Consider the following 6,215-nt stretch of genomic DNA (forward strand, 5'->3'; position numbering starts at 1 on the left):
AGCCCCTCTGTCTCTAGTACAAATAGTTAGAATATCTGAGCCAACCTCAGAATGTTTATTGGTGTAGCAACCGGGCACCACTGTTCATCTTTTTTTCACCTTTGATTGTTGGGTTAGAACCCCTTCATATTTTTATTGCTGTCTTGAGGCTTGATGACTCTTGAGGAGGGAAGCAGGGGGATCCAATATATCAGAGTTATCTGATGAAGGGAAATCAATTGGGCCCACCGGCTCCTGGGACAACTAAGAGGGGAATTCTCCTTCTTTTGGGAGATTTCCTCTAACTTCCTGTTCTGTCTCTGTGACAGGAAGTGAAGAGAAATTTCCTACAGGTACACAAAAATAGAAATCCCCCAGTTTCAGTGTCACATCATCTGTAAAATAAAAAACGCCCACCCAGAAATGGGTGCAGACCCCAAAACATAAGGGGGGAATGTGGGTCACCTGACCTGATCGCCTGCTTTTTATTCAGATATGAAGCTGATCTGCCCCCAGAGGGCAAAACACTTGACTCACTATCCTATAATAAGAACTCTGCCCCTTTCCAGGGATTTGGGGTGATCATCCATGGGATTTGTGTTGGTGCATTGGGGATATTGGGGTGTCAATGTGGCTCCTGGTCATGTGACTTCGCTCATCCATCTTCTACTCACCAGGGCCACCGGGCAACACCACCGACCCGGCACAAAGTCATTGTTGTATCGGGGAGATTCTGGGAGTGCAGAAAGTTTTTATATTGCAAATAAATAAAACTGTCAATAGATTGATTTGTATAAAATATTCGATGATAAACTTCAAGCGACGATCAGAATGTAATTTTATATTTAGATGATATAAATCCATCGCCCTGTCTGTACTGATCACGTGTACAGCAGACTGGGGGAAGGAGGGGACAATCACCATCTGTTGCACGCATATGTGATATGTTTGTATAAAGAGTGAAGCAGGGGGTGTCAAACTCTGGCCCGAGGGCCAAATCTGGCCCCGAAAAGGAGTTTTTTGGTCCCAAAAGGATTTCTAAATATGAATTGCAGCTGGCCCACTGCTGCATAGAAATAGCGCTGCTACTTCAGTTCCCGGCATCACTCGCGCCTATAGACCATCTTGCCTATGCGTGGCAAGATGGTCTATAGGCGCGAGTTGTAGATTTGGTTCTATTGTAGATGCGGTTCTATTTTTCTATTATAGGCTTGTTCCAGATTGAATGTGAAGCAAAACCTCTTTGTTTCCATATGAAAAGGTTTTATATCTAATGAGAAAGAAAAACTTACTCAATAAACTTCACGACTTTTTCTAAGTTTTTAATTTAGCCCCTCTGTGTATTTGAGTTTGACACCCCTGGAGTAGAGGGATGAGGTTATCCGTCTGCTGCTGCTCTTAATTACCCAATCACAGACTGGGGGTGTGTAAATGGGTTATGTCTGTATTACTGGCAGCTCTCTTCTTTGCAATCTCTTTGGGCTCCCACCAAATCCAGGAGATCAGAGAGGTGCGGGGACACTGCCGGAGCCCAAGGAATTGAGTGAAAGTTGCGTCCGGACTTTTGTGTTCAGAATTTATGTGAAAACAACATGGAAATGATATCAGCTTTTCCTCCACTGTGATTGGACTGTAACAGGCACCTGCTGCACTCTCTTCCTATAGGCTGAACCGGATTGGTTGATCATTGTATCTGTAATCCCCTATTCATGGTACAATGATCGATCAGCAGGTGATTGTACAATCAGATTGTAAGGTGTATGGTAGCTTTAGGAAGCAGGGGGAGGTGTAGGTTGGATTTCCCCCTCGTGTGTTTAGTCTTCCTCTTCTTCTAGGGGTCTCCAACATTCACTAACAACTGGTGCAGAATCTTCAAGATCCAGGTGTTTCAATGGTAGTAAATGATTCACCACCAGGGAATATTTGGGTGAATGTCAGATTCACTGCTTTATAAACGGACCTCCTATAGTCAGAACAGTGAGTAAAGTGGCAATAAACTCGCAAGTGATAGGAAATGTTGTTTGCACAGCTGCTGCCAGTAATTGAAGACTCCCACCACCAATCCCATTACAGCTCCCTGCAATATGTGCAGTGGGGGTGAGGGCAGGGGGCGTGGCTTGAAGGTTTTTGCCTTACTATACACAGCTGTTGATTTGTTCAGATGTCATAATAAATGCAGTGTCCAAACACAGTCAGCAGGGCGGCAACATCTCCACCTTGAGACAGCAAGACACTGACCACAAGGGGCGCTGTGCTAGGTTGGCTCATCCTGGTGGTGCACAGCTGTTGATTCCTTTCCTGTGTCTTTGGGGTGCTGAAAGAAGCAGGCTCATTGCAGAACAGGTGTGATTTTTGCAACCAGGGACACAGATTGGGGGCCCCTACACACTTACCTGAGGCTGTGGGCAGGGTCACGTAATTGTGCACATTACTGCAACATGGCAAATCCTAAAATGGGTGTCAGCCATGACAGTCCTGATATTTTTACAGCTCTGCCGTTCAACACAGCCCTGTTTCAGATTTATCTCTGCCGTAACACTTCTAGGACTTGCTCCTCCCCCAGACTGTGACTGAGCAGTGAAAGAAGCAGCAGCAGGCTGGTGAGCTCGTCTCTCTGCTCTCTTTTCCTATTAGCATACTTGCTAGCACATGATCACTACAGAACAGCTGATTGGCTCCCCAAGTTGTCGTTGTTGAGGGGAACCTAAGCTAAGAAGTACCGGTAGGTTAAATGTTATTAGCATGACATCTAGTGGTGGAAATGAAGTACTGCAGGGACAGACCCAGGCGAATATTCCCAAAACAGCTGCTTTTTTACCTTTTGATGAGTTATTTGTTTTGGTTGAAGTTCCACTGCAGTTTTAGTGCTGCATTTCTGTCTGCTGCTTGGCTTTAACTAGACATACACTGGGTTGGCTAAATTCCCCCCTTCAAATGATGGAGCCCCAGGTGTCTCCAATTCAGGGTCCTGGTAATCGTCCATCATACAAAGACTTTGCAGACAATTGTCCTCTTCCAGCCTTGTGGTCACAGTGTGGAGGCACTTGAGTGTCCTGGCCACAAATGATTGATGAACAACCTATTGGGAATGACTGCTGTGCACTCCAATGAAAAGAGAATTTACCACGGTGGTGTTCACTCCCCACCACAGAACAGAGCCACAAGCAGGCCGGGATTTTTTTTTCTGTATGCCAAACCTTTCCCGAATTACTGCCAGAGAAATGTGTGGACCTTGAACACTTGAGCTGGACAACTAAAAGTTATAGAGCCGGACAGTTCCTGGCACTGCAAAGAGAGAAGGCTGATCCATGGAGGTCATTAACAGCAGCTTCAGGATGTATTTAGAGCTCTTCACTTTCAGTTTGTTATGTTGCAGCCTAATGATAAAATCTTTAAATTTGTTTTTCTTTCTCATTAACCTCCCTGGCGGTATTAAAAATGAGTATTTCTAAATGTAAAAGCGATTACTTTAAATTTCCCACCTGGTCCCCCCTACCAGCCCCACAGTCCAGCCCCAGGATCTCGAGCAGATACTCGGCCGGGCATCGCTGGAAGATGCCGCTGGAATGTTGGAACAAGGTAAGACATTAACACTCCCTGGCAATTCCATCCCAGGTGTGGGCTCAGGGTTCCCGCTTTTGGCACTGAAAATTAACCTGGAGCCACACTCAGGAATACCACCAGTGTGGTTAATCTACACTCAGTACCCCATAAGCATTGGTCAGACCACAGCTGGAATATGCAGTCCAGTTTTGGGCACCAGTTCACAAAAAGGACATTGTGGAATTGGAAAGAGTGCAGAGAAGGGCAACTAAACTAATAAAAGGAATGGAGGAGCTCAGCTATGAAGAGAGATTAGCTGAACTGAATCTATTCTTTAAGAAGAGACGATTAACAGGTGATATTATCACCCTGTATAAATATATAAACTATATAGAGTATATATAAACCATAAAGAGAACTCTCTTCCCGATTATTCACTTTGAGATCATTTCAAAGAACAAGAGCGCACTCTTTATGGAGGAAAAGAAGTTTAAGCTCCAGCTAAGCAAGGGATTCTTCACTGTAAGGTCTGTGAAAATGTTGAATCGGCTCCCTCAGGAAGTAGTTTCAGCAACTACTATAGATTGCTTTAACAAAAATGCTGGATGTTTTTTCTAGAAGCACAGAATATAACTGGGCATTAAGGCTTTAAAGTAAAAATAACAGTGACTGTTCATCTAGGGAGCATCTGATTGCCTCATCGAATCAGGAAGGAATTTTTTCCCCCCATTGAAGCAAATTGTACCAGGGATTTTTTGGCCTTCCTCTGGACCAACTATGTCTTATGGGGTTTTATATCTGGGATATGTTTATTGCCCTGGTGGTTGAACTTGATGGACTTTTTCAGCCCAACGATGTAACTATAATGACAAAGTGAAAACAGAATTTCACACCATGGGATCAGATCTCGGGCTGGGCCACTTTAGGCTATTCACAAAGTTGTCCCTATGCCCCTCCTGTGTTGTCCTCGCTGTGTGCTTCGGGTCATTGTCATGTTGCAACCTTCAGCCCAGTCTTGAGGTGCTGACCACGGTGCAGGTTTTTATTGAGGAGATCTCTGTACTTTCCTGCATTGAGCTTTCCCTGGCCAGTCTCCCAGTCCTTGCTGCTGAAAACCATACACACAGCAGGATGCTCTAACCGCCATGCTTCACAGTTGGTATGATATCGGGCAGTTGGTGAGCGGTGCCTGGTTTCCCGCAGACATAATGTTTACAACTGAGGCCAAACAGTTCAATCTTCACTTCATCAGACCAGAAAATCTGATTCCTCACAATCAGAGTCCTTCTGGTGCTGCTTTGCAAACTCCAAGCAGCTTTCATGTGGTTGCACGGAGGTGAGGCTTCAGTCACTCTGCCATAAAGCTCAGATCAGTGGAGGGCCGCAGTTCTGGTTATCCTTCTTGTCCTCCTAGTCCCATCCCCACACAGGATCTCTGGAGCTCAGTCAGAGTGACCATCGGGGTTCTTAGTCACCTTCTCCCTCCATTGCTCAGTTCCGTCGGGCGACCAGCTCTTGGAAGGGTCCTGGTTGTGCCAAATTTCTTCCATGTGAGAATTATGGAGGCCGCTGAGCTCCTGGGAACCTTCAGTGCAGCAGAAATGTCTTCTATAGAGAGGTGGCGCCTTCCCAAATCATGTCCAATCAATTAACCACAGGGGGACGCCAATCAAAGGTACAGGAACAGCCCAGCAGCCATCAAGAGAAATGGGAGGCACCTGAGATAAATGTTAAATGTTGTTTCAAAAGCCCTGAATATTGAAATGTGAGATTTCAGTTTTTTTCTTTTTAATACATTAACAAAATTGTCTAAAAGTCCAGTATTTTCCCCAGAATTTATTTTTAAGCTGGGTGGGAAGAAGCTGTAGGCAAATGGTTAGTGAAAAGGGCTGGGGAGAATACTGAATTCGGTTTTCACTTTGCCATTAAGGGGTGCTGAATGCAGACTACCCCTCTAGCAGTATTCCCCAGTATGACACGGGGTGGATTTCCCATGCAAAAAGCAGTATACCCGACTCTTGGGGTCGCTTAACACATTACAAAAAACACCCTATTCTGTTGTCGTCCCTTGGCCTCCTGATGGTCCCGGGAGGTCCTCCAGACATGTCTTCTCTCTTGGATCTTCTCCCTGCGTGTGCAGAGACGATCTCCGGGGTTTCCCGTGACGTCGGTGCATGCATCAGTGCGGGCAGGAGGATCGGCGGGAAATTCAAATAATTGTGTATTGGATTTAATACAAAATAGCTGTATTACGTCCAATACAAAGAAATCTTTATAAATCTAATATTGAACATATTTCAGTGAGTTATACCTAAGAATTATAGGCCTAAAATGTAAAATAAATTTCCATGCAAAAAAAATGTAACAGAGGAGGTAACATAACAAAATTGAAACAAGTGAAGGGCTCTGAATATTTTCTATAGCCACTGTAAATTATGCATTAGAAGCCCCCTGGGACAACACAGGACAGGGACAAAGCCATCCTATAGCAGGAACTGCCTGCACAAGGGCCCTCATGACTGGATCACCAGGGACCATTTTAATGAAAATTGCCTAATTATAAATAATACGACTAACCAATAATTTTGTTGACCAGTACGACCAATATTAATTACCCATTCAGAAAAACACAGCGGCTGCACACAATCATCACTGCACAATTTTTTTTGTGCTGTTTCACATCCCAGAATAAA

This window comes from Pyxicephalus adspersus, chromosome 7, assembly GCF_032062135.1.
Source record: "Pyxicephalus adspersus chromosome 7, UCB_Pads_2.0, whole genome shotgun sequence".
In the NCBI taxonomy this organism is placed as follows: Eukaryota; Metazoa; Chordata; class Amphibia; order Anura; family Pyxicephalidae; genus Pyxicephalus; species Pyxicephalus adspersus.